Source organism: Lacerta agilis, chromosome 10 (assembly GCF_009819535.1).
Source record: "Lacerta agilis isolate rLacAgi1 chromosome 10, rLacAgi1.pri, whole genome shotgun sequence".
NCBI classification, from domain to species: Eukaryota; Metazoa; Chordata; class Lepidosauria; order Squamata; family Lacertidae; genus Lacerta; species Lacerta agilis.
The window spans coordinates 48,428,021-48,454,174 of NC_046321.1; the positions used below are offsets into that span (position 1 = coordinate 48,428,021).

A 26,154-nucleotide genomic window follows, 5' to 3' on the forward strand; every position below is an offset into this window, starting at 1 on the left:
TCAAAGATTTTACAAGCAACTGTACAAGGAGGAGAAGATAGATGAAGCAGAAATTGACCGATTTCTGGAAAAGAATGGATTGCAAAAGGTCCCAGAGGAAAAACTAGTTACTCTCAACCACCCAATAACGACACAGGAGATAGAAGATGCAATAAATAACATGCAATTGGGGAAGGCTCCAGGACCGGACGGTCTAACAGCAAAATATTATAAGACATTGAAAGACTGGCTATCGCAGCCACTAAGAGAAGTATGCAACAAGATACTAGAAGGAGATAGGGCACCAGAGACGTGGAAGGAAGCCTTTATCACACTGATTCCAAAACCAGATACTGATAAGACTCAAATGAAAAACTATCGCCCAATATCCCTTTTGAATGTGGATTATAAAATTTTTGCAAATATATTGGCTACAAGGCTGAAAAGAGTGTTGAAAGACTATATACATAGAGACCAAGCAGGTTTCTTGCCAGGAAGACAAATTAGTAATAACACGAGAATTATTGTGGACATCTTAGAAAAACTGGAGAGAAACATAAATACAGATGCGGCACTATTGTTTGTTGATGCAGAGAAAGCATTTGATAAAGTCTCTTGGACATTTATGAAAAAGAATTTGGAAAGGATGGGAGTTGGTCAAAAATTTTTGAATGGCATTAATGCCATCTATACAGAGCAAAGAGCTAAAGTAATAGTAAACAGTGTGATATCGGAGGAGTTTGAAGTTGAAAAGGGAACAAGACAAGGGTGCCCTATCTCCCCTTTACTTTTCATTACGGTCCTGGAAGTCCTCCTAAATATGATACGAAAGGACAAACAGATAAAAGGAATTCGTGTGGGAGAGAAAGAATACAAACTACGCGCCTTCGCAGACGATTTGATGTTATCCCTGCAAGAACCGGAAAGCAGTGTCCCCAGAGCTTTGGGAATAATCGAACAATTTGGACTTGTAGCTGGTTTCAAGTTAAACAAGCAGAAAACCAAAGTTTTAGGAAAAAATATGAGTGCAGAACAAATTCAAAGAATACAGGAAGGCACTGGCCTCAATTTTGTCAAAACAGTAAAATATCTAGGTATCAACCTCACAACCAAGAATTTGAACCTGTATAAGGACAATTACGAAAAACTGTGGATGGAAATAAAGAAAGACATGGAAATATGGACAAGATTGAAACTGTCGTTAATGGGAAGAATTGCCGTGATAAAAATGAATGTCCTACCAAGGATGCTGTTCTTATTCCAAGCCATACCAATTTTGGACAAACTGGATTGCTTTAAGAAATGGCAAAAGGACTTATCAAAGTTCATATGGCAGGGCAAAAAGCCAAGAATTAAGTTTAAGATCTTAACAGACTCTAAAGAGAGAGGAGGCTTTGCCCTGCCGGACTTAAGACTTTACTTCGAAGCAGCGGCCTTTTGCTGGTTAAAGGACTGGTTTAAACTAGAGAATGTTGATGTATTGGACTTGGAAGGGTATGATAATATGTTCGGTTGGCATGCATACCTTTGGTACGACAAGGCTAAGATCCACAGAACTTTTAAGTCTCATATAGTTAGAAAATCCTTATACCAGGTTTGGTCTAGATATAAAGACTTGTTAGAGAGAAAGACCCCTAGATGGATCTCTCCAGTGGAGGCCAAGGCCTACAAGAGACCGAACATGTCTGCAAATTGGTTAAGATATATGGACATATTGCAGCAGGAAGGGGACTCTTTTAAGCTAAAAAGCTACGATCAAGTGAAAAGTCAGGTCCCCGACTGGCTGCATTATCATCAGGTATATGAAACATTCAAAATAGACAAAAAAGTTGGTTTTCAAGTAGAAAAATCAAAACTGGAAACAGAACTGATAGAATCGAACTTTAAAAACCTTTCCAAAATGTATAATCTTTTGCTAGAGTGGCATACGAAAGATGAATTGGTTAAATCGTCAATGATAAATTGGGCGAAAGATATAGGACACAATATTATGATGGATGACTGGGAGGGATTGTGGCAAAAAGGTATTAAATTTACTGCTTGTCATAGTTTAAGAGAAAACATAATGAAAATGGTTTATAGATGGTATTTGACACCAGTTAAGATAGCCAGGATGAATACCAAAATGTCAGATGTATGTTGGAAATGTAAACATGCGAAAGGTACCTTTTTTCATATGTGGTGGTTGTGCCCAGCGGTAAATGCTTTCTGGGATAAGATTTATAACGAACTCAAGAAGGTAATGAAGGTTACCTTTTGTAAGAAACCAGAGGCATTTCTCCTGAGCATAACCAATGAAGAGATACCCAGTCAGGATAGAGTGTTTTTTATGTATGCCACAACAGCAGCTAGAATCTTATTGGCAAGAACATGGAAAGGCGAAGAGATACCAACGGTGGAAGAATGGCAGATGAAGATGATGGAATATATGGAACTCGCAGAGCTGACCGCCAGAATCCGGGACCAGAGGGAGGAGAAGGTGTCAAGGGATTGGAAGAAATTTAAGGATTATTTAGTCAAAACAGTAAAATTGAATATCTGAGCAGAATTAAATAGAATAGCGGCTTTAGTAGATATATGTTAGATAAAATTGTTGGTAAGATATTTTTGTGTGAAAAATTTAATTGTTAGGAATTGTGTTAAGATTTGGTGTTAAAGTTAAGATATGATTAAGCAAAGTAAAGTGTATTAAAAATTGAGTTAATGTGAATAGAACAAGATACAAAGCTACCTTGAAGATATATATGATTTTGAAGACAGTGGAGGGAATGGGGGAAGTCCCTCAAAATAGAGAAGATAGTAACAAGAAAAGTAAGAGGATAAATGTTAGTTTAAAGGTTTGTATATGTTTCTTTTTATTGTGATTGTTTGATTATGTTTTTGTGTTGTGTTCATGTATTGTATTTTGTATTTTTATATTGTGAATGTTGTTGTTTATGTTATGTTCTCCCTTTGTCTTAATAGAAAATAATAAAATCTTATAAAAAAAAAAAAATTTCATTGTAGCTGATATAGCTTTACAAGTTAGTTTCCTTATTACATGGTTACTGAAGAAGATTCCTAAATAATTTTCAGACATACTGAACTTCTCAAAGATGATAACATGCTATGTCAAAGTACCACTTGACTATGCGTGTGTGAGCTCCGGGGGGGGGGGAGCCTTTGGTTTGTTTATTAATGATTCAAATGCGAAAAGTCTTTGTAGACTCTGCAGAGCTACTGTCTTTCAAAATGTCGTACAAAAATTAAATGGTAATTTAAATTTCACCAGTTCATGCTTCCTGGCAGGTCCCTGCTTATAGACTTTCTCAGGGCCCAATGACATGGGGTTTGGTGTCTATGTTCAAAAATATATTTAGTTCTGTAGAATAGGAGCGGCCAATTAATGGTCAAGGGGGCTGCAACCAGGCTCGCTTTGATTTTTCCTAAGTGCTCTCCCATAACTGCAAGATACTCTCATTTTCCAGCAAAGTACTTGCAAAGTAAGAAGCAATGCCACACAACACAATCACAAAGAAGTATCGAAATGGGAGGCACATGCTGAGAAAGTTCTTTTTCTTATCAACATAATTCCTCTTTGTCTCACAGAGAGCCTCTCATATCATAAGCCAATGGACACCTGCAAGGTTTGAAAGTTGCATTATGTCCCCCTTGTGCACAGCTTTTAACCAAGCCAGTGTAGTGGCTGGAAGAATGATACAGTCGTACCTTGGTTCTCGAACGGAAATCCATTCCAGAGGTCCGTTTGACTTCCGAAAACGTTGAAAAACCAAGGCTGCAGGAGCTTCCTGCACTCAATCGGAAGCCGTGGAAGCCTCATCGGACGTTCAGCTTCCCAAAAAAGTTCGCAAACTGGAACACTCACTTCCAGGTTTGCAGCATCCGGGAGCCAAAACGTTTGAGTTGCAAGGCATTCAAAAACCAAGGTACGACTGTACATGAGCCAAGTATGCACTGTTTTCGATCTAATGTTGCCTGTCTTTTTGGCAAATGGCAGGTTGCTCCAGAGTCACAGAAGTCTCTGGGGTGATCTCCCACTTCCCAAAAGGAAGGGTGCCTAGCCTGTGAGATAAGAAACAATGCAACTCTCATCTAAACAGCTTCACTTTTGCAAATTATGAACTCTGGGGAGATGGATAGGCCAGGGAGAATCTGTTCCTCCAGGTCTGTTATCCCTGATCTAAAAGTAAGGCAGCACCTGTTCTATGCATCACATGGATGGTCAAGACCAGAGCTGTAAAAACAAGATTCAGTCCTGTTCTTTACACATGTAACTTATGTCACCTTTAAATAAAACCTTAGAGAGTATTTTCATTTCTTTTCATTTCTTGCTTACATTCAGCTTCTACCTGCCAAGGGAAGTATCATCAACTAAACCAGTTAATTAATTCAATAAAGTCCCTCTAGACTTAATGTGCCCACACCATGTCTCCATACTTGGCCTTCTGTGCTTTTCAGTGGTGTGTTTTCTGCAAGACAGCAGAGACAGGCCAGCCAGGTATCCACTTACTATTCACTGGAAGTTGGTTAAAAGCTGGCTCCTAATGCCCAATGTGGGAAGGGCTCTCTAGCCTGTAGCTATCTTCCTGTTACCTGAGTTATCCACTCACCCCCAACACTTCTTTGAAGAAACAGAATAATTTATCCTTTGAACAATGTATTTCAACAATTTACATATTGCTTAACACCAAAGTTTCTAAAGTTTCAGCGTAGAATAATGTTACAAAAGAGATATACTGGACAAATTCTGTTAAAAATAGCAATGAAATTAGAAAAGTTAACTTAAAATGCATGCTGAATTTCTTTTTTAATGTCTTCACCAAGCACCTGAAGTTTACCCAGGAGGTGGCCTGCCTGACCCCTGCCAGGAGGGAGTTCCAAAGAACTGGGCCCACACTGTTTAATGTCCGCTTCCTGGTGAATGAAAGATATGCATCTGAGCCATATGGGGCCACTAACAGCAACTGCACTGAATATCTCAATGACTGGGCAGGGATATAAGGCATCAAGTGGTCCTTAGGGTATCCCACAATAACCTTGCACCTGGCACTGGTAGCATATGGCCAGCCACTGCAAGCTCTGGAGCACCTGGTTTATGTGTTGTGGTAGTCTGTCTTCACCAACTGTCTAGCTGCAGCATTTTGTACCAGCTGGAGCTTCTGAACCATCCCCGAGGGGAGTCCCATATGGTAGCAATGAGAATGGTTGAATGGTATGCTTTCAGCAGGTAAGGCAAGGCCTTCACCTACCTGGTGCCCTCCAGATATTCTGGGCTACAACTGCCACCATTCCTGACCCTCGGCAATAGTAGCCGGGGTACTGATGGGACTTGTGGTACAAAACATCTGGAAAGCACCAGGGGGTGAGGAAGGGTGGTCTAAAGGTTTGCTTATGGGTACACTTAATATACACAGGTGGGGTGTTTTGTGTGTGTGTGTGTTTAATTTATATTGAAGAGCACATATAACATTTTAAAAAATACCTTGTAGGAACTATAGCAATGCTATAAACTTAGGACAAAGGGCCACCTCATTTTAAAAATAAATACGTTTGTGGCTCTAGCACGTACTTTTAAATGTATTTACATTTTGTTTATAAGAATAGATATTTAGAGTGTTGAACCAGTGAACTGGTTTCAAATGCAGGTGGTCTTGAGCAGATGTCAGCAAACTTTTTCAGCAGGGGGGCTGGTCCACTGTCCCTCAGACCTTGTGTGGGGCCAGACTATATTTTTTTTTTGGGGGGGGAGAACGAATTCCTATGCCCCACAAATATCCCAGAGATGCACTTTAAATAAAACCACACATTCTACTTATGTAAAAACACGCTGATCCCAGAAAGGGAGCAGGGTTCTGGGGGGCGGGAATGACTTTGGCGATACCACCCGCCATTGAACCTAATATGTTTTGCCTATACACAATTTTAGTTTAGGCAGGATCCCCAGAACGTAACCCCTGCACAAGTTGCAGGCTTACTGTAATTGTATGTGGTCGGAAACATGCTGTGAGCAAATGGCATTAGGGAAAGGAATGCTCTTAACCCAGCATAACTAATGCTACTTTTGATTAGGTTGTTTTTCAGAGAAAAATAAAATAAAATATATGGGCCTTAATCCAGGTGGAGGACTGGGCCAAATGGAACAAAACATTTTAAATGCAAGTTTCCCACTTCACATGGTTTTTGGAATACAGCCTTACTGTAGAAAATGCAGGCCAAGTTGCAATTATTGCTTTAGGAGCTTCAAAGAGGATACGTGATCAAGCTCTTCCCACAGTTGAACATTTTAGATGGTAGGTAGCCTGTTTCTGATTAAATATACACACACAAGTATACAAACACTGATCGAATGTTTTCTTGGGAAATCAACCCTGTTTTAAGGTCTGCACCGAATGAAAAACAACACTACAGGCAATCTCCTATCATGCACTTATTGCAGCAGAAATAGTGTTCAGGGCATAATCATAAATCAGTACCGGTTCCTGGCTGACTCTACATCAAAGCTATATCTACTATCTGCACAAATACTTGCAAGGAAGTGTAGGAGATAGAGAAGTAAAGCAAAGGAGGTGACAAACAATGTTGTCTCATAATGTAAATAGCAATATGAGACAAAGTCAGGGGCCCATGGATTCAGGTTAACATCTCTTCTGCACCAGACCCTGACAAGTCAGCATTGATCTTACCAGATGTTGCTGCAGCCCATTCTTCAGAGCTACCAGGTTATTCTGGAATATAGAATAAGGGAGTAGCATATGGAGTTTCTTCTCGCATCCACAGAAGTATTAGTGAGTTGTGATGGGCACAGCTCCTTTTCTGTCCTGCAACAGGTTTTCAAACACACGTGAAGGACAATGTCCACTTGAACCCTGCAGGGGAAATCATCTGGAGAATCTGTAGTCCTCCATATGATCTTCACACTCCTGTCTCAGTGACGCCTATGCTGGCTTGGTCATTGTCCACAAAATGGAAGATGGCAGGATCCCCAAGGATGTGCTCTATAGGGAGCTGGCTTCAGGTACCATTCCCATTGTCAGACCAACTCTGCATGCAAAGATGTCTACAAACATTTCATTAAGGCTGGCAACATCAACCCTGCCCTGTGGCAATCCCTTGCAGACAACTGCAGGGCCTGGAGACAAGACAGTCAGGTCGTGTATCCATAGCTGTAACCAGATGAGGAATGGCCACTGGGAAGAGCACAGACAGAAGAAATGCTATGGTGCACCTGCAGCAACACAACCGGATGCCTTCGCTTGCCCCAGCTACAACAAAATATGTACCTCCGATATTGGACTCTACAGTCACAGCAGGCGCTGCAAACTTCCAACAGTCTGACTTCACCCACAAAGGTGCACTCCTCTGTCTGAGAATGACAGATGCCAACAACACCTTCCATTGCTCTGAATATCAGCTATGTTGGCTGGGGCTAATGAGAGCCACACAATATCTCCCTGATGTCCCCCTGATTTAGTGGCATCAATTTAGAGCTCAGAAGTGACAAGAAGGTGAAAAGGATAAGCATACCTCTCCCTGCTCTGCCTTGTGCCTTGCTTGTACACATTTTTGACTAGGAGCTAGTGAATACATATACATTTTTTATCTCGAGAACAAATCTCAGCATTAGTTCTTATTTATTGGGACACGGTGTAGACAAATGTTTCCCGGTGCCTTAATGTGTTCGTAGAAGTTAGCTCAAAATTGTTTAATTCTTTCAAAGTAATATTTTTCAGGCTATTAATCTGGCAAGTGGATTATTGCCCTTGGGTATTTCATGGAAGAAACTAAAATTGAAAAGAGATAAGGTGTTTCATTAAAATAGCTGTTGTTCTGCATGAGCAATTGCTGATATTTCTTCCATAATATATTAGATTTCTGAACATTAAGACTTTCTAAAGCATCTCTCTGGATATGCTCAGCTGTAACTGTTCCTTCTGAGCTGTTATGGTCAGCCATATCAATCGTCTGTGAATTTAGAAGGACATAGACAAAAGACAGCAATGAGTCAGTGTCTTAAAATTGCTCATAGACTTGCGGAACAGTTACAGCTATTCAACTAAAATTACTCAAAATTAACATATTTATTGTAGTCAGTCAACTCTATCTGTACAGGATAGATTAGTTTTCCCTTTTAAGACACTGAAATGAAGGTTGGATGTTTAGTGCACAAACACAGCAAAGGGGCTAAGAAACAAAAACTCAGGTCACATTTACAGTGGTACCTCGGGCTACAGACGCTTCAGGTTACAGATGCTTCAGGTTATAGACTCTGCTAACCCAGAAATAGTACCCTGGGTTAAGAACTTTGCTTCAGGATGAGAACAGAAATTGTGTGGTGGTGGCACGGCGGCAGCGGGAGGCCCCATTAGCTAAAGTGGTACCTTAGGTTAAGAACAGTTTCAGGTTAAGAACGGACCTCCAGAACGAACTAAATTCTTAACCCATGGTGCCACTGTATATTTACTGCTTATCATCTTGCTGTACCTGCTTGCCACAGTCAGCCCACATGCTTGTGTCACAGTTCACCTCTCACTACAGCAGACTATGGACTAATCTACACTGATGAGTTATAACATTAAAAATGTGTTAAAAATGTGACACCAGAGTGTGCTGGAGAGCAGTGATCTTATGCCAATGGGAAATTGCACTGGGAGCTTTTTTATAGCATTTTTTAAAATATAAAAAATAGCGTTTTCCAGATCAGCGTAGATCCAACCAATAATAAATATCTATACAGATAGGCTTATTACTCAGTTCTAAAACTGGTCTGATAGGTTCTATTTAAATTCACTCTCAATACCATTCAGTTGTATGACTGTATTCCTTCTGGACTAGCTTGTCCACCTTTGGTCCTCACCCTGCACTCAGCTCTTACTTGTGGCTCCTAGAAGCTGCCAGCATGCCATAGTGGCCACACCCCAGGAAACAGCTTTGACTCCAGTTAAACCAGGTGAGGGCAGCCTGTGGGTCTCAAACCCTCGGTGAGTTAGGGACTTCCCCTGCACGTGAAGACAGGCTCTGGTGGATTGAGTGGATGAGACCCATAGTGGGTCTAACTATGAGGAAGGTGGTTTCTACATGTGCTGTAGAGGGAAGTGAGGGGAAGATGGGGTTCGTCAACCTGGGAAGGTAGCCCAACTAGGAGAAGGAAAATTCTGACCCTAAACTTCTTCTGCCTTGTGGGATATCTTTGGGAGAAGAAAAGGCTAAGGAGTGAATCTTACACAAAGCCACAGTGGAGTCCCTAAGATTGTTGGATGGCACCTTGTAAGCGTCTTTCTAGCAACTCCTACAGCTAAACTGGTGTCAAACATATTGTTCTGTTTTCCTTTAGGAAAGGGTGGAAGTAGACAGATATAGTTAACATTTGTTTCCTTTAGATCATGGGTGCAGCTTAATCCCAAACTTCAGTTTCAATGATATAATGGAGAAAGCTTAGGGACGGTTTTACATTTTGCCAATTTCCTTTTCTGGGTCCTATACTAAGTCCATCAGCTGAAGACTTGACTCCCTTCCAGAGAGTCTTCTTGCAGCTGTCGGGCAAACATTTTGGTCAAAACCATTTTGGTCAAAAATATACTTGCAACATTCTCTGGTGAATTTTTATCATATCACAATGCACCCCAGATATTCGATTTCCTTAATCAGTCATCCTATGATAAGAGTTCCTAAAACCTTGTTTTAAAAATATGCATATAACAGAACAAAGCTAAATACACACCAAGAACAGAAATTGTATTCTAAATTAATGTTGGCAGTTCCCCCCCCCACCCACCATTTAACACTAGAATGAACTTGCACGTGGTTGCCAAATTTACTCACAATTAGAGGGGGGGAGCATCGTAGTGCTTGGTCACCAGTTGGCACACACAGTTGGCACTACAGATGGACCTGGCTCCCAGATGCAGCTTCTGGAGAAAATAAAATCTGCAAAGACTAATTCCCAGATGATACGAGCTTAGCACAGCTCCTATGGGCTTAAGAGGAAAGATGCTTCCTTTTTGGCAAGGGTTGGGGAGCTGCAGTCTGGAAGCCACCTGAGTCCCCATTCTGAAGTTCATCTTCTGTAATATAAGTATTGCACCATCAAGTCTGTCTAGGGTTTGGTTATGTGAACCTATTTGTTGTGCCATTGACATATAACTTCTGTTGGCATTCTTAACCTCTATAGTCATATACATCTTTTTTTTTTAAAAAAAAAAAATTAAACCAGGATATACACTTTCAATTGCAGGCAATCCCCTTTGTTGGTGGTGTGGAATTTCACATGCCCTGCTTCATCTGTATCAGAATTGAAGACTACAATGGCTTATAGAGAGCTGAAAAAACAACCAATAGGATTTCAGTTGCTATGCCTTACACTCATTCACAGTAAGAGCATATAATTCATAATTAATTAAGTCCAGTGATGTAGTATGCTGTGAACATTGTAGAGAGAGGCAGAAGTGATCACTTGTGCATCTAAATCTCTGCAGAAGAGACAATATTCTCCTGGAGGTCCATTTATGAATGACTAATGCAAAATCAAAATATACGATGCAGTTAGAGAAGGCAGAGGCAGCCTTCTCTTAAGGAGGGTAATTACAGTATATTACAGTCCTATTTGACTGAACATTCCCAGAAGGTGGTTCAGAAGGACTGTTGCTCATCCCCTGGTTGTTGGTCTGTGGGGTTTCTGAAGCCTCTGTTTTGTCCCCCATGCTTTTTACCATCTACATGAAACCAAGGAGATGTCATCTCTAGGTTGCAAGTTGGGAGTTATCAATATGCTTTTGAAACCCAACTCTCTCCTTTCCTGCTAATGCCAAGGAGGTTGTAGAACCTCTAAATTATCTCTAGGGAGCATGAATACAATAATGGATTGGATGTGACTAACAAGCTGAAGCTCATTCCAGACAAGGCAGCATCGTAGTACTGGTGGTTGGTAAGCTGGTGGAGGGCTGGAGTACATTCTGTTTAAATAGGGATCTTACCTATAAAGCCCTAAACAGGATATCTGAAAGACAACTTCCACCCACATGAACTTGTTCATAAGTTGCAATAATTATTGAAGCCTCTGCTTTTTGTCCTGCTACTTGAAGAGGTTTGGGTGTGGACTCTAGACATGGTCTCCTCTCTGGTAACAATCTCATTAAGGAGTCCGAACAGAAGTTAGACTTGTTTCATCTCTTATTGTTTTTAGGTGAGTAGTAATTATTTCATCTGACTTTCAAAGGTGTTGAATTAGAATAATGAAGGTGTTTTTGTGTGTGGAGTGTGTCTTTGCTTTTAACAATCCTGTGAATCCCCCACCAATAAATTATTGTTAATATGGAGGAATGTATACAAAAGGTGAGATTCATTTTGGTGACATCAGGTGTCGACTTGCAGAGATTTACCCAATGAGTTTATGCAGCCTTTGTATGAACATCTCATCACTCAGATTTCTTTTTGCATTCAGTGAAAAAAACCCATAATATATCACATTTAATATTTCCTATTTCCATTTTTATGAATTTATTTATTCTACTTGTAAAGATGGAGGGAATAATTATAACATATGGAGGTTATTGGGAGAGTGTATACCTTCACACACTAGAGAAAGTAATCCCTATGGATCTCAAACAAATGATATTCTGAGGAGTCTCTAAAATTCCTATATGAATGCTGATAACAGTAACAATATTAACAGCAATGGGATTCATAACTCTATGTTAACCACCAAAAAGTGCAAGAGCTGCTGGAATACACCTCTGTTGTGGAGTGTAAGCAGAATTTGACTGAGCTTCTGGGTCTAAGAACGGACAAAGAAAAAGTTATTTTATTAGTATAGCTACAGAAAGACCCATCCATTTCTCCTTTCTGGTTTCCACTACGGAACTGTAGTTAGAATGCCTGGACATGCTTCAAAATTTGCTTTATATGAATTTTTGTCAACTCAAGGTATGATATACTGGAAACCATTTAATATGCTTATTTGTAATTAATACTGGTGTACTGAAGACCTGTTTGCATTCTTGTTAAAGAGACCAGCCTTTTATGGATCTATTAGCTTAATCAGGTCTCTTGGAAGTTACACCTTTTTCAGTTCTTCCTATGAGTAACAAGCATTTGAAAAAAAAATATCTATGTTGACACCACCTTTTCTTGTTTATCACCCCCCCCCCAACAGAACAGCCCCAGTGTCCTATAGTTCAGCATCCATTGTTTACGACTGAAGACTATTTCCCCACACCTCATAACTGCCTCCATTGCCTTCCCCAAAATCTTTTGAATATTGGAATATTCTAGACAGTACGATTTTTGTTGATGAGAACGAGCCATGAAACATGCACCAAAGCAACTAGTAAAACAAGTCAAAAGGCACACCAACTCTTGGCAATAGTTTGTCCTCTTTCTACAGATGTCTCTTTGGAATGAATAATATAGCTTCTTGGTGGTGCTGTTTTTGCTGTGTTTGGCAGGTATGCTTGCACGTCTGCCTCATCAAAACAATTAACATCTGAGGCCTTTGGAAATAATTTTCAACAGATAAAACAATCATGCCAAGTCCGGGTAAAAGCTCTCCACTGTTCCATATCTACACAAATTGCCTTCCATTCAGATGGTTTTTATGTACATTTAATCACTAAAGATTAATTAGGAGGCATGCAGAAGGCAGCAAAATACTGAAGAGCTAACTTCAGTTTAAGTGTGCATGCAGCTAACTTGTAGTTTTTTAAGAACAATTTTAATTAAAACTACTGGAAAAATCATCCAGCTGAAAATATTAGGAGCTTTGGGATGGGCTTAGCATAGCTAATTAATTGTATATTTAATCAAAGCAGCCTTTGGCTGTAATTAATAATCTGTTTTCCTCTGGTAATAAATATAGTGGTTCTGAGAAACAGAATACGTAATTTGCAAAATGCCAGATGTACAGAATATTGGTACTGAAAAGGATTAGCCCACCTCAAGCTTTGGAGTCAAGATTGTTTCACTGTTAAATAATTAACACTGTTTTGATAAATCAGTTTTAAACATCCTGTTAGAGCAGCAGCTTACAAAACAGATTCTCTGGAATCCTTTGACTGCTGTCAAGAGACATCACCAGAGAAGCAACAAGCTGTTTGTGGCCAATCCTAAGGAGAACCTATGAAATTAATGGCCTATTTATTATGTCTCAAAGAAGCAGAAGAAGATGACTAGTAGATTTCTATAGCCTCTGTTTGGATCAAAGGCTTGAACACACCAGTAGCTTAAAAGAATTAAGCATAGGTCATGATTATAGTATCTGAAAAATAAAACCAACAGCTAAGAATCTTACATATTCCTGCATTGCAGGGGGTTGGACTAGAATAGATGATCCACAGCGTTCCTTCCAACTCTACAATTCTATGATTCTTAAAAATTTACTTCGGTATAATTCCATGCATGTTACCTGGAAATAAGGCACACACACACTGAGTTCCTGAATAAGGGTAGATTTTGACCCTAGGCTCCAAAAAGCATGGAAATGGATCAGCACACTTAGCTTAATCAGTAGAGATGCTGTACTGAATTGATGTTTCATGCTCACAGTTAGCCTATATGACTTAGGCTTACAATAACCACTCCACTTTTGGCCTTGTTTAGACATACAGCTAAATCAGGGTGCATCATGGAACTGGGCTGGGCTGGGGTTCTTTTATGGTAGTAGGGGGAAACAACAGCTTGCCATAGCCATTCATAGCATTGGGTACTCTGCTTAGAAAGTCCTCTTAATTAGATTGTGCTGACAGTCCACATGTTTGGTGGATGCAGTGTCAGGGACTGGCTGGATGAGGAAGAGTGGTGGGAGCAGCCCACCAAGGAGGACATGAAAGAGGAGGGCCTAGACCCCAGATTGTGGTGATGGGACACTGGAGAGCAGTCTGGAGAAAGGACGAGCGAGGAGGTGCTAGAAGCAGGAGGTTTGAGCAATCAAGGAGGGGTCAGGAGAAAGAAGGCATTTCAGGACAAGGCCGGAGGCTGCGAGTCTCAGTGTGAGCACAGACTCAGAAAGGAATCAGGATGTTGCCCCTGCTACTCAACAGCAGGGAAGTCCCAGTCCCAGTCCTGCTGGCTCTCCTCCCCCACTGACACCCCACTTGAGAAGAGTCCTGCATGTTGCTGAGCAATGGACCAGAGAGGCCCCAAGGAGGAGCGTAACCCCTCAATGCAGCCTTTGTCTGCTTGGATCTAGTGTGAAAGGCTAGTGGCCAGTTTCAGCAACATCTCAGATGGATTAAGACGAACCTTAGGACTCTTTTTTGTTATCATTTTCTGTTAATGAAAAGCTAATTTCATTCCATGCCTCCCCTTCTTTCCTGCCCTGTGGATGACCTGGGCTCACTTGACAGTCCCTTGACAGACAGGGAATGCTGCTGCTGCATTTATTCTCTTCTCTTGAAAGGTGGAAGAGGGTTTAAGGTACTGAAAGTTGAGGCTATGGAAATTAAGAGCTTTTCATCTGAACTGTTTCCAGATGTGTAGCAGCAAAAAGGGACTTAAGAATTATACTGTCATCGCTTCAACAGGACCCCATGAGCAACAAGTCCATTTTGATAAATAACCACTCACAATCTTGCTGTAATGAATTACAGTACAGTAGTATGCCCAGCATGTAAACTCATATTGACAACAGTTGATTCTAGAATACCTTCGTGAATATATATTTTAATGCAGGGGTTATTCTGATGCAGCCTTTTTTGTTCCCAATTCTAAACACACTGTGGTAGCTTCTTATTATATCCATATCTATCTGTCTGTCTGTCTGTCTGTCTGTCTATCTATCTATCTATCTATCTATCTAACCCAATGCATCTTTACTATCATTCTCACCATTACTTTTTGCACTCAAAAAACTATTCTGAAGTATAAAACACATCAGTGTTATTTATAATTAGTGCATACTGCTTTAAAATATTTCCTATAACAGCAAAATATGTCTTAATCCATACTTAGTAGAGTGGCATTTCCCTTTTTGCTGTTCCCTTCATTAATATCTGTGTTCACAGATGCCCTTTCTAAGTAGACTGAAGCAGCAACAGATGTCAGTTGTATCAGAGAATTCCAGGGGGGGAAACAAGATTATTTATAAAGCTCACATGTGCATCATAGTATTTTATGTGAGCCACAAAAGTTTGGCTGGTTATATTTTCATAACTATCTGGTATGGCGTATTAACAATGACATTAAATTTTTTAACACAGGCAACTAAGTGGCAGCACAGCAACCTTGTGTTTCCAGAATAATTTTTGTCTCTCAGTCAGCTGTTTGAAATCAGCAAATTGGTGGTGGTAGTGGGAAAGAGATCAATAGCACATGGTCATAATAACAAGGCTATAAGAGAGAGATAAAAGGAATGCATGGCCCAGTGCAAGTCTATGTGCATCACACAGCTACAAGGAACTCGGTATATCTGATTAGTTCCTTTCAGGGGACACATCAGAACCATGGACTGATGCTTTAATAAGGCCCCTCTTTTTTTTTTTTGCTAGATAAAAGGAACTAGCAATTGTGATGTTGTAATTCACAAATTCTCACAGTGCAGGCCTTTGACAAGCACCATTAATAGTCATTATGTAACTACTTTCTGAATTCACATATATCCAAATTAGTCCTCCTTGGTGCAAGATCTAGGGAGCTTGAGACCAAGCAATGACAACAGAAGAATTCTAATATTGGTTGATGGGGTTTTTTTGGTGTTTTTTTGCATACAAATAGCATGCTATCCAACAATTCTACATATTTTGCACCCTAGCTCTCAAAGAGAGAAATATGCTTGGATGCTGCAGACTTCTGTACTTTCTAAGGATATGTGATATTTAAGAGTATTAGATCTTCTGAAGTTGTCTGGCATGGCAAGAATCCAAAGACATCTTACGAGTTTCCTTCCTTTGAGGCATGTATAACATATTAGACAGTGCCTGCACCCTTCTTTCTTTTCTATTTTTCCTTCTTCTTCCTCTTTTATCTACTGAGATGCTTTGTTGTTCTTTGGCAACTACAAAAGATAAATGATAAATCATAGTGGAAGCCTCCTCAGCTATTCATTATTTTAAAGGATACCTTAAATTTTCCTGAGGGGGGGGGAATCATGGCAGCTTAAAATATTTGGAGTGACTAAGTAAATGGTAACAGAAGTAATGGTGAAAACAGAGAGACATATACAGAAGTGGCTTTAAATACGTGCTTCCCTAGCATTTATTTTCAGGACAAGGAATGTGTGTTCAAATGTATTACTTCCTTCATCCTGGCACCTTCATTACATGTCTACTTGGCCTCTGCCTTCACCCAAAAGGGAAGTGATGCCCAACCTGGTGATAATAGAATAAATGATGCAAGGATGGAGCTGCAGCCCAAGATAGGAAAAGAGGTGGTAAAGGAACAGATAATTCAACAGTTAAGTCTGTCAGCACTTAGAAAAGGATGCTTTGATTATTAAGACTCAGCATGGTTTACTCAAAAGCAAGTCATGCCAGATGGATCTCATTTCTTTTTTTGATGGAGTTACAAGCTTGGTGGATCAGGGGGAATGCTCTGGACATAGTGTATCTTGATTGCAGGAAGGCTGCAATATATATTCTGCAATATGATATTCTGCATGTGATACTCTTGTGAGGAAGCTGGTAAAATGTGGGTTAAATGAGATAGGTGTTAGGTGGATTTGTAGCTGGTTGACTGACCAAACCCAAAGAGTACTTATTAATGGTTCTTCTTCATCCTGGAAAAAAGTGGCAAGCGGGGTGATGCAGGGTTCTGTCCTGGGCCCATTGTTGTTCAACTTCTTTATAAATTACTTGGATGAAAGAATTGAGGGGATACTCATCAAATTTACAGATGACACCAAACTGGGAGGAGCTAATGCCGCAGAAGACAGAATTCAGATTCAAAATTACCTTAACAGATTGGAAACTGGGCTCAAACCAACAAAATGAATTTTAATAGGGACAAATGGAAGGTTCTGCACTTAGGCAGGAAAAAGCAGCTGCACAAATATAAGATGGGGAACACCTGGCTACTAGTAGGACATGTGAAAATGATCTAGGGGTCTTAGTGGACCACAAGCTTAACATGAGTCAACAGTGTGGTGCAGCAGCAAAAAGAAAAAAGAAAAAGCTAAGTATAGTGTTGAAATCAAGAAAAGTAATAGTACCACTCTATTTTGCCTTGGTCAGACCATACGTGGAATACTGTGTCCAGTTTAAGAAGGATGTTGACAAGCTGGAACGTGTGCAGAGGAGGGAGACCAAGATGATCAAGGGTTTGGAAATCAAGCCTTATGAGGAATTGTTGAAGGAGCTGGATATGTTTAGCCTAGAAAAGAGAAGGCTGAAAGGAGATAGGCATCTTCAAATATCTAAAGCGCTGTCATATGGAAGATGGAGCTTCTGCTCTGGAGACTAGGACTCAAACCAATTTACAAGAAAGGAGATTCAAACTAAACATCAGGAAGAACTTTCTGACAGGAACAGCTGTTCGACAGTGGAACTGACTCCCATGAGAGGTGGGATGTGTAGGTTTTTATGTGATCTTTGGATGAAGGGCGATATACAAATTTAATAAATAAATATAAAAATGTACAGGCCCATGCATATGCAGGTAACCCATATCAATACTGACTTAAGCCAAATAAATATATTATAAAGGTTGATTGGAATTTCATTAATGGAAGTGAATGGGCTGATCCATTCCGGAAGACATCCCAGTCCTGCTCTTCCAAGTGTTTAGATATGGCATTACAGACTTTGCCTTTTTTAGCCTGTAGCTGTGGATGTGACCTCTTTAACCCAGACAAAAAAAGTGATCTTGCTCCAGAAAAGATGCAACTTCTTAAATAGAAACAACATGTCCTGCTGATCATAAGAACCTACTGACCCCTTTTGAATATCAAATGTTCCCAGTGCTCCTGAGACACCATGGAGGAGTGTTGAACATGTTCTATCAAAATAACTTGGTTAATCTCTGATAACTCTTATGTTGTTGTTGTAGTAGTTGTTTAGTCATTTAGTCATGTCCGACTCTTTGTGACCCCAGTGTATGCAGTACCAGGTCTCCTGGGCTCAGGAAAGGAGCCAGAGTCACAGCTGGATCCTGCAGTGGGAGCTGTCCAGCACAAATAGGCTGGATATCAGCCACAGACACATCCTTTCCAACTCTAGAAGCCAACAAGCTGAGCAAAAAGCTTGTGCTTGGTAGGTCCGGGTGATGTGTGTGTCTCTGTTCCAAGCTTTTTGTTGGTTGCCATCTGTGATTCTACTTTTTCTCTCTGGATCATCCATTCTCACAGAGTATTTCCTTCTCAGCAGTGGAAGGGTTAGTTACTGCTATCTACTTGTGCTGAGAAATCTCTATGTGGGACAAGAAGCTACAATTAGAACTGGATATAGAACAACTAATTGGTTCAAAATTGGGAAAGGAGTACGACAAGGCTGTATATTGTCTCCCTGCTTATTTAACTTATATGCAGAATTCATCATGCGAAAGGCTGGACTGGATGAATCCCAAACCAGAATTAAGATTGCTGGAAGAAATATCAACAACCTCAGATATGCTCAGAGAATTGATGCTTTTGAATTATGGTGCTAGAGGAGACTTTTGAGAGTCCCATGGACTGCAAAAAGATCAAACTTATCCATCCTTAAAGAAATCAGCCCTGAGTGCTCACTGGAAGGACAGATCCTGAAGTTGAGGCTCCAGTAATTTGGCCACCTCATGAGAAGAGAAGACTCCCTTGGAAAAGACCCTGATGTTGGGAAAGATGGAGGGCACAAGGAGAAGGGGATGACAGAGGACGAGATGGTTGGACAGTATTCTCGAAGCGACTAGCATGAGTTTGGTCAAACTGCGGGAGGCAGTGAAAGATAGGCGTGCCTGGCGTGCTCTGGTCAATGCGGTCTTGAAGAGTTGGACACGACTGAACGACTGAACAACAACAAAAACTTGTGCTAGCCACAAGCACATAAGTGCCTGTCCACCCATCCTTCCTTCACTACCATGTGGAATAACTGGATTGGGCAGACTAGTCACTCCAAGTACTGCTTGGGATGGAATGATAATGTTGGTTTGTTTCAGTATGGCTAATATTTCTTTTGGGATAGTTTAACTTATGCAGGAACGTATTTTCAAACAATGCTATGTCAAGGAACCATAAGAATCTGGGATGGGTGGGAATTAAATAAATTAAATCTAGTGTGGTTTCATTTTTGGTCAAAAATTCTTACATTATATATTTACAGAGACCGTGAGGTGATTTATACACCATCACTACAGGAGCATGTCAGGGATAATAGGTCCCTCACAATTCACTTGTCTACATCACAAGTACCTGTGTCTGTCTTTCTTTAATCTTTTTGCTGCCACCAATTTCTTCAGAATGCTTCAGAACTACCTAGAAACATGGTCAAGCTTGGACATGAGATGGACTTTGCCATGAGAGAATGGATAAATTTAACCTGGGTTTATTAATGGGGTTTTAAATACATATGGGGAAACTGACAGACATATAGGGGACATACCTAACCCTTCAAGGGATATCATACAGAAAAATATAGCCTTTGGTGGAAGCCATGTTTTCTTTCCCCCATACAATTTTCTTGGAAGGGATGGCATGGCATATCACTTCTAGGCCCATTTGAAGACCCACTGAGCTGTGGCAGATTTGACCCACAAGTGAGGTGCAGACCAAGTGAGTTCACTTGGAATATGGATCAAGCAAATTCCCTGAACGTCTCTACTTGTGACCTGGCAGGAATCACATGGGACCACTTGAACAGACAAACTCGCACCTCTGGTATCAAGTTAGACCAATTGGGCTTGAGACCCAGATGTGAAATCACTTGTGCAGGGTTGGCAATCAGCATCTCCATGTGATCACGGGTGAGCCAGAAACCTGGTCTCACATATTTCCAGAGGTGGTTCAAGAACCTGTGTAAAATTGACACTCCAAATGTAACCCTTTGGGAATTAAAAATACGCAACTGGCAATCAGTTTTGGGCTTCACACTTCCAATGCTGAATGCCTTAGAACATCCAAAATGCAAATAAAGCACACTGGCCCTTATTTGTTGTTGTTGTTATTTAGTCCGACTCTTCGTGACCCCATGGACCAGAGCATGCCAGGCACTCCTGTCTTCCACTGCCTCCCACAGTTTGGTCAGACTCATGTTGGTAGCTTCGAGAACACTGTCCAACCATCTTGTCCTCTGTCATCCCCTTCTCCTTGTGCCCTCAATTTTTCCCAACATCAGGGTCTTTTCCAGGGAGTCTTCTCTTCTCAGTAGGTGGCCAAAGGTACTGGAGCCTCAGCTTCAGGATCTGTCCTTCCAGTGAGCACTCAGGACTGATTTCCTTCAGAATGGATAGGTTTTATCTTCTTGCAGTCCATGGGACTCTCAAGTGTCTCCGCCAGCACCATAATTCAAAAGCATCAATTCTTCGGCGATCAGTCTTCTTCCATTCATCGCTACTGGGTAAACCATAGCTTTAACTATACGGGTATGAGCTATATGCCATGCCGGGCCACCCAAGGTGGACAGGTCGTAGTGGAGAGTTTTGACTAAACGTGATCCACGTGGAACAGGAACCAACAAGCCACTCCAGTATCCCTGCCAAGAAAACTCCATGGACAAAAACTGGCCCTTATAACAACATTTAAAATCTCATACAAAAGTAGATTGCAGCTATAGACCAAACTTGAATTTGAAACTCTGTTACAGCCAACTATTTACTGCATTCCCAAATGCATTAGTGCTTATCACAATCTCTGCAAGGGGAGAGTATTTGCTTAGATTAACTGGTACTTTACTGGTACTGGTACTTTTTTCAAGCACAATGCTTATCACAGAAACGACTGAAAGCCTTACAAAAGTATGGACCATTAATGGCTTATATTACTTGAAACGATGAAAAATTGCAAAAGATCTGTACCATTTATGAATACTTACATACATATAATGCAGAAGGAAGCAAAATATAGCAAATTTCTCATTTGCCTCCCCGCCCCCTGCCCCACCACCAAACAAAAGAACAAGAGCATATCACATATCTGTTTCGGAATGAAACCTTTCAGACTAGCCATTTTAACCACACCAATTAGATATAATTTTCAGTTTGCCAACACCAGTTTTGACTAAAATCTGTAGAGTTCACAGCTTTCTGTTTCTACAAAAACATGATGCTGGTTGCTTAGATACTATGTGCCTTAGGTGTTTGCATATTATTTATTTAACTCTTTTCAAGAGCATTTCACAGAGTTTGTATTCTTCACACTAATTTAAACATAATCAAATACACTAGGCATTCAATACAAATTCCAAAAAAGACACACTTACTGTCATCTCATATCCTAGACCTAAGAACTTAGGAATGCACTCCTAACTAGGAGAATTCTTCTGCTCATTTCAAGCTACGTCAAGTTGATCTGTGCTGCAGTGGATCATATTATGCACAGGAGACATTTGCACTCTGCATTTGCAGTATTTTTAAAGGGTCAAAACCTATTTTTAAAGGGTCACCCATAGGGCAATATAAATTAAATATAGATTATCTGGAGAAGATTCTAATATGGTGCATCCCAGGTAGATCTGGCTTAGCCTTGATAAGGTGATTACTGTGCAGGTATCTGATCATCTCACATCACATTGGCATTTTACAGACATGGAACATCAGAAGTCCCTGGCTATCAGACAATGGCCGAATCACAAAGACCAAGGTTTTCGGGTTTGGGGTACCAGCCCTTGACAGCTGGTTCTGCACACACACACACACACACACACACCATCCTTACATTCAGGACAGAGAAATAAAATACTTCCTCATAATATGCATAAGTATGTTATGGGGTTCACTCACACAGAATACTGAGATGGCTGATGGTTCAGAAAGGAGATTAATCATTATTTTGACTATGTATCACCAGCTTCCAGCGACAGCAATTAAATGGAACCTCCCATTTCAAACCTATATACTCAGAATAGTTGTTAGGGAACAAACAGAAAGGGAGTGGCTCTTGTCTTCATGGTCTACTTGTGGGTTTATCAGAAGCATCCAGCTGACTCCTATTGGAAATAGGATACTGTGCGAGATGGACTCAAGATGGAAAATCCAGCAGGGATTTTCTTAGGTCCTCTTATCTATCTGTATGAAGGACCTACAATCATGTGAGCAATCCACCGGACTTTTACTGAGGCAGACATAGTTATCAGAGATGGAGGAGTGATTAAAATAATATTTCATTGTTGCTTTGGGGAGTCGAATCAAAATGTACATGAGGACACCTGATTCAACTTGGACCCAGCAGTTATTGCAGAACTCATGTCTGAAAAGTCATTAGTAACATCTAGCTGTGCTTGCTCGCAGCAATTCCAGCTGTTTTGTATTAGGATGGATGCAAATGGACTTTAGAGAGGTAAAGGCAGCAAGCCATGTTCTTGAACCTTTCCCATATTAACTGATGAAACTTTGCCAGGACCATGGCCCCTTGTTGGAGGGCAACTCTTAATCCTTTCAGAGAAAGGATGTTTCCATCAGTGTCGAAGGATATAACGATCAACAATATCTTAAGAATGATGGAATATTATTCATTCTTCTACTCTTGAATAAGATTATGAAGTAGGCGTCTCTGCTCCGCACATTCTTACATACAGTACATTCTCTCCATACATAGAGTCTGATAATATTTCTGGATATGTTTCATGTTAGAAGGCCATGTCGGTAGTTCTGGTAGTACCTGAGTGAAGTAAGTAGCATGGCTCCTTTGATTCCCGTTTCCCATATACTGCTAGGGCCAGATACAAATATGCCAGTAATTTTTATGTAACAAATTCTGCCTCTCTGCCATATGACCCACCAGATGGCTTACAATAGCCTCCTACAACCTGGTGGCCTCCAGATATTTAGGGCTACAATCCCCAGCTAGCATGTGACTTGTAGTATGAAACATCTGGAGGACACCAGATTGGAGGAGGCTTACAGAAGAATACAAAACACCATAACATTGCAAACAAAGCCGCATTAAAAAGACAAGCAGCAGCAAACAAAACAAAACAAAAACAGTCCATGACAAGGCTGTGAGGGCAGTGGTTGCCACACCACTTTGCAAAGCCACCCCCCTCGGGGGAGGGGGGATTATGATTACTCCTTAAGACAATTACCTCAAAATATTATCTAAGCAACAGCTTGAACCATTGTGCTTTCAAAGTGGTTGTTGACCTTTTTCTAATTTAATCAATGAAGACAGAGATTTCAAACATTATTCATTAACTGCAAACCAAGGCATTTGATTCAATCTTCTTCAGCAGATGGAAATTCGTATTAGTCTACCTAAACCAATATTGATATTGGACAGTGTATCAAATCACATTACGTATTTTACATACTGTGTCAGTTTTCTGTTTCCCCAACTTCCTGTCCATTTGAAATGACAATTATTTCCTGCTCTAGTTCTGTGTATGACCATTCTGAATGCAGAATTTCATTATTTGCTGCCAGTTAATATTTACCAACCCACAGAAATCACTATGTGAATCTGAACATGTTGGTGACTTGTTGGTAGTTCACCGCACCACAACCAGTGTGATGCATCAGCAGAGCAATTGAGGAGCCCCAGCAGAGTCTACAGAGATTTCCTGCTCCCAGCAGAACAGCTTCCTCCAGAGTCCCCAGTAAAGGGAAAAACCGCTTTCCTACACAGTTCAAAGCAATAAAGTGTTTATGGTCTCCAGACACAAGACAAAGCCAAACACTATTCTCTACCATATACAGTTATTCTGGTCTTTGAAGTAAAGATACATATGTACAGAGAGATCCAATAACACTATCACCATGCTAGCCAAGGCTGCTGTGTAATACCCACGGCCTCTTCCGCTGACTCTTATAGATTCAGAGTCTGATCCTGACAGCAAAGAGGACAAAACACAAGACAGGACATTATGAAAGCCATGTCCTAGAGACTATTATGCCCTTCTCTACATTCCCGAGCCAATGGGAGAGCGAATGACTCAGCAAGTTATACACTCGACCTTGCTGGTGTTGCTGTGGTAGCCCAGTGCAACTGGCACTCTTATCTCTGAACATTCAGACAGTGAGGATGTGCTCCTCAAGCCATGGGGCCAAGCACTGTGTAATTTAACCCTCTGATCACATGACACCAACCTGTATTTGGAAATCATAGCAGAGCATCACTCTCAAAATGAATTATGAAGCATACTCCACCTATGACCAAATGATATCACATGAAGTCACTAATTTGTGTATTTCCACTGGAAGTATAAGGAGCACCATTTAATCTTTGCCACTCACACTGAAGAGTTACCAACCGCAGGCAGTTTCCGCTGGGTTTTGTGACACCGCATGGGCTTACCTGGCCAGGTGCCACTCACCTGGCTGCAGGGTGGCCGTCGCTCTGCCCCCATCATGGCAGGACAGTGGGCTGCCTGCTGGGGGTGAATCAAGGGCCAGGGAAAGGGTCGATGCCCTTCAGCCCAGACTCACTTTGTTGTCTTGCTAGATTCATCGCTGGACTTCGCTCTTGGTGAGGTAAATGTTCCTCACCTGCGTGGCCTTGGGGCCGGGCCATGGGACCCCTGCTGGGGCCTCCCACAGCCGGCACCACTTCCCCCCAGGCCAGGCAGGGGATTGGGGCCGCGGTGGGACCTGCTGAGGCCTTGCTGCAATCGGCAACTCCCCATTAAAGGGTCAATTGTGGGAGTCACTTGCTCTAGAGCAGTGACATATAGGTCAAACTCCCGGGTTTGGTGAAGTGGGAGGGCACACTGTGTAAATTCCCACTTTACAGTCCCCTCCCACTGCACCTGACTGCCCTGCACATCCTCATTCCCTGTTGGGTTGAGAGGGATACCTTCCAAGGCCTAAGCCAAGGTTCCTACACCTGAAATTCAATAAAGTTATGGCCTAATTTAAACCCATACATTGTTGCCATGTCTCTTTTTTTGGGGGGGGGGTAAGCTCCGGGGACAGGGTTTAGCACATGGGCTCATTAAAAGTAGATGTTTGTGGTAGTATGAGTCTCGTTGTTTAAAAGTGCTTCCCATGTCTTCAGCTCCATATTGCTTTCTCACAGGTTCCAAACGGCATGGAAAAGTATGTTCATGTGCAGTTCTGTTCCATTCTGAGTGAATTCAAACCCTGGGTCCAATAACCACATCAAGAGGTCATGAATGCAATATAATTGGTTACCTGCCAGGTAAGGTCAGGACTAAAGACAGGTGTGTGCAGCCAAGAAAGAAAAAAAAATTCATAAGAAACTTACCAGAAGAAGAGTAAGTTTACAAAAAGGTTTCTTACCTGAAAAACATAATAGAAAACAAAATTTTAGTATTTTCGTATATATTTCTTTTAGACTTTGAATGGCTATTGCAGAATTTGTAATATTCACTGCACTGTATGAGCTACTGAACACAAAAGGCCATTTTTTATTGTAAGTCTGTGGAAAGGAGCCCTTTATTAAAAGCCTGCACGTGTTAACAGCTATAGAAATTGTAACTGAAAATGAAATCATTGTTTTCTTTTCTTTTTTTCATTTAAGGACAAGTGCATTGCTCTGTGTCACTGATGTCCAAACCAAAAATAAAGGAAATGTTTGCCACCCGGCAACCTGGTCATTTCTTTCCACACACAAGTGCCAACATTTCTTGTAGACATTTTCACCTTCAAATCTTGGTGAGGACCTGCCCACTAATAACCATAATGAAACATGCTTTATGTGCGAGCCTGTTCATTTATTTTCATTCCCGTGAGTGCCTTCAGAAGCCAGTGCTGCAATCACGGCTACTTACTATTTAATTCCCAGCCAAATTTATGGCCAAATTGAAAAATGGATGCAGGTTGCCTGACGCAGGATGCTATTGTACGAAGTGTCCTCATGGAATCATTACACTTGCATTAATCTTTAATCTACAATTAAACAATCAGTTCTATGTAAAAGTTAACAGAAAATTGATCTATGAATGTATACTAGACGATATATCTTAATTTGTGAGTATGGTGGCAAAAGGATGGATGGATGCAGGGATGAAGAAGTTGATAATTTAGAGAAGAATTCGTCATTAGTCTTAGGGTCAGCAAAAGGTTACGCGGGGAACAAAATGTTTATTACCAGGCTACATTCATTCTGCACATTTCCAGTACTTAGCAGGTTTATCTTTTTTTCTTCCATGGGTTGGGAAACACATGGGG

General features: G+C 40.9%; 1 protein-coding gene across 3 annotated transcripts in view; it reads right to left on the reverse strand.

The window, feature by feature from the left end:
• PDZRN4 (PDZ domain containing ring finger 4) overlaps nucleotides 1–26,154 on the reverse strand; it is a 251,871-nt gene that overhangs the window by 58,016 nt on the left and 167,701 nt on the right. The gene's annotated exons all lie outside the window — the stretch shown is intronic.